This window comes from Epinephelus moara, chromosome 16 (genome assembly GCF_006386435.1).
Source record: "Epinephelus moara isolate mb chromosome 16, YSFRI_EMoa_1.0, whole genome shotgun sequence".
Lineage (NCBI taxonomy): Eukaryota > Metazoa > Chordata > Actinopteri > Perciformes > Serranidae > Epinephelus > Epinephelus moara.
The window spans coordinates 3,137,700-3,141,631 of NC_065521.1; the positions used below are offsets into that span (position 1 = coordinate 3,137,700).

Consider the following 3,932-nt stretch of genomic DNA (forward strand, 5'->3'; position numbering starts at 1 on the left):
AGTGCACCTTGAAGACTGGTTCTCCAGCAGAAGTTTTGGCTTGTGGTCGGTCAGCATTCTCATTGTAGTAGAGTACAGCCAAGTAGAGTCTAGAGATACAATAAAAATGTTACATTGAAAATAATTTGCACATGCTAAGATTTATGGAGTTAGCTCCGTTATCTTTACCTGCACAGCATTCCAAGAAAAGGAAAAACCACGTTCTTGGGTGCAAAATGAAGGATGACACTGTGGAAAGCCTCCACAGATGAGGTTTGGTGGTGGGGACTGATTTTTTCCACAGCTGTCAGGATTTGCTTGTTCAACATGACCTTCTCCAATTTGAAGAATTCTGGTGTTGCTAAATAGGAGGGGAAAAACATAATACCAAATCAATTACAAAGTCTTCTTTGATTACTGTAACACTTCAATTAAGTCTATTTTCAGATAAACCCCTGGTCTGTCATTTGTCCTATGTGACTATGTGTTTTTAAGCACAGAAGATGGCTCCAAAAACAATTTTCTGACCGGCAAATGCAATACTTCATTATTTCACACTGCAGTATAATAGCGATAATATTAAAAGTAATCCAATTCAAATAATCACTTTGATAGTGTTTCCCATCTCAATTGTGAAAGAATATTAGTGTAAAAATAATCAAAGAGGCCTGTCTTATTCAATGCCTGTGCCAAATACAGGCCTATTTTTTTTAGTGACTACAAAAATAGCAGCCCAGGATATTGTTTTTCAGAATTCTTTAAAAGACACAAAAGGAATGAATGAATACAATTTTAAATTTAATAATACAGTTAATAGTAATGTTTTCTATGCATATAACAAACCTGCTTGCTATTTGTGTTTGTCCCTGGTTTTGCGCAGTTCATGTTGGCAGTTAGGGAAAATGGGGTCCTCATGTGTGGATATTCTGCACATGGTTCAGGATGGAGTTCCATTTTGCCACCCTCTCAGGTCCAGTCGTGGATGATGCTGCAGTCAAGTAGATGTGATTTTTGATTGAATGCATCCACTTCCGTAACCTCTCACAGTCTTTCATGTTGGCGTAGTTGTCTAGTTGCTTTGAAATTCCTGAAGATCAGAAGAAATACATTGGTCTTCTGTAATAATAATCACAAACATAGGGGCCACTGAATGATCACTCGCTATGCAGAATTTATAAAAAAAAAAAGTGAATCACACTTGTAGAGAAAAAAAACATTCATGTCTAACAGTGCAACAATGTTACATTATGGACACCTGATTGTGAGAAGCATGAAAGACAATAAGTGTAATCATGGAATTTAGCTGCACACATACCAAAAAAACTGCTGTGTGTGTTTAGTGGTGACTGCTTCAATGCACTTTCTAGAATTCCAAATTTATCACCTATATGGTGAGCGTGCTTCTATATTTGTTACACTGTAAATCATCATCAGGAATAATACCTTTCTCGATATGCCAAAAGTCAAAGAATTGGGTGATGTTGCTTTCCCTCAGGAATTTCTGGATTTGTGGATGACGGTCAGTAAGAATACAGTCCAGAGTCACACCCCTTTCATTTAACAAGGTCAGGCTCCTCTGCAGCCCCTCTTTTTCCATGTGGTAGCTTCCACCAACCTCGTTGCTCTGTCAAATCACAAACAAAGACTTATATAAAACTTGTATATAAATATGAAAAGACATTAAAATCTCATTCAATCACACTCACCTGAACCAATTGAATATCAATAACTCTGTTGGTTCTGAGGTCCATCATGGTGTCGCTTCCAAACTTTGCGGAGTGCCCTGGGAAAACATTGTTAGAATCTGTAAAATATAAATCATAATACATTATACTACACACTTTTTTGGGGGGTAGAAATTTGTTTTTACTGTACCTTTCCCACACACACCCATACCAATAGAAGAATTTGTGAAGTTTTGTCAACATCCATGCTCATCTGACATCATGTAAGAGTTTATGACTAACCTCATTAGTTGTGTTTGAACTTTTTTTCAAGTGGGCCCTGTCACATTCACACTTTCATACACAATGTGTATATTTCGACGGTGGGAGGAAACCAGAGCATCTGGCGGAAAGCCGCACAGACACGCAGAGAACATGTAAACACCATAAAGAAAGGCCCTAGTCCAGATTGGGAATCAAACTTGGCATCTTCGGGCTGAGACGTTGTAGGATGTCATTCTGTGAAGAGGTCCACTGGTGTACAATCGCTGGCTCTTCTGTGAAGAGGTCCACTGGTGTACAATCGCTGGCTCAATGAACATACGGGCATGTTGACGAAAGGTGTCATATTGGAACACCTGCAGTTGCATAGCTTTGAAGATCTGAATTTAGATAAAAACAAAAACATTTTTGATGGTAAATAAAGATCTGCTATATTTACTGCTATTTGCCATGTTCTACTGTGAGGATATACATTTCCTTTTCCTCTAACCTTTTGAGGTTTGAAGAAAGATGCTCCACTGATGTACACCGCTGCAGAAAGTTCGATGTTCCCAGCTGGAGTACTCCCCAGAACAGGCTGACTCTTCCAAGGCCGGGTGAACTGACAATGTGGACACAGTTGGTCCACGGTTAGGAATGTCCCAATCGTCCTGGTCCGAACCTCACACAGACACTTGCAAATAGGGCACAACTCAAACAGCTCCATAATGCAGGACTCATGCACAATATACTTCTTGGTCTTGTGCGGGGCGTTTGATACTACAGCACTTTCAAGAAAGAAAGAAAAAAAGAGGAAAAAATTAACACATAAAGACTGTAGCTGCCAAAATATTCACTCTTTGTATTTACAATTAAGTCGCATAATATTTGGCATGCATGTAGGGACATTAGAGCAACTTACGACATGTGTGTTGAAAGTGACAGTGAGACAGAGCTTGCAGGATCATAGGTGACATCCTCCCCTCGTGACTGTGCCATTGAAGATGTGCTCTCAAATGGATCCTCCTGTTCCTCCTCCATTTCCTGACGAGGTCTTTTTGCCGGTCTCTTCGTGGGTGTGGAAGTTAAAAGGGGGTTGGTGGCTGCACTAGGAAGTGTGGATGTACAACTGTCTTTGCAGGACACAGAGGCCTGGACAGCTGTCAAAAGATTTTATTTCACTAGTTAATCCAAGCAACAATGTATAAAAACACCTGAATGAAACAGCCTGAGTTACAGTGAAATAATATGAGTTTTCATCACCATGTAAATAAAAAAAAATTACACACAGCTACAAACCTGTACTTCTGAAGTGTGGCTGTAATGTCCTCATAGACAACCGAGTGCCAACGGTGCATGTGGTGGGGGGATCAGTCTGGCAGGAAACATGTCTTTTTCCTGTACTGATTTGTGGTGTGGTCACCTGAGGAAGTAATGAAAGTTATATATCTGACATGGGTCATGTCAAAAGGCAAAAAAAGATTAATCAGTGAACCATCTACTCTATAAATAACAGTATTATAAAAGAAAACAAAACAGAAGAATGATGTACACATCTTATGACAGATCTTGTAGATAAAATATGTCAATGTGAAAAAACAACGGGCAGGCCTACTGCACCTATTGGCCAAGTTTGAATAAAGTAAAATTACTTGAGAGTAAGACTAAAATAGCTATGTAACAGAGCCATGTTACAGTATGTTTTCTATGTAGTAAAGTACACAAAAAGCTTTATTTGGCATAGTTGTCTTGCGTACTGTGTCTGTGCTGTTATCGGTTGAAGCTCCAGAACAGGGAAACTGTATCGTGTGCACTACTTTTTGAGCCAAGAGCTCTGCCCCATTAATGAGCATTGACTAGCAGCAGCTGCTGTTGCGTGAACTTGGCTATCTTGGTATTACAAACTGCAAGCAAGTGTGCGGACCAGCCGGGAAGAAGAAGATTAAGTTTCTTTCCAGCGCTGCCACATTTAACTAATGTAGTTCAGTCTCTCCGTCAAAACCCCCGCAACCCCCACCGCTCCTCCTC

General features: G+C 39.9%; 1 long non-coding RNA gene across 1 annotated transcript; it reads right to left on the reverse strand.

Moving 5' to 3' along the window:
* Nucleotides 1-2,192, reverse strand: LOC126402997 (uncharacterized). Its single transcript, XR_007571273.1, has 5 exons — nt 1,686-2,192; nt 1,423-1,603; nt 823-1,066; nt 169-340; nt 1-89 (listed from the first exon to the last, which is right to left on the reverse strand). It is a non-coding gene; the product is annotated as an uncharacterized LOC126402997 (long non-coding RNA).
* Between the last annotated feature and the right edge of the window lie 1,740 nt (nt 2,193-3,932).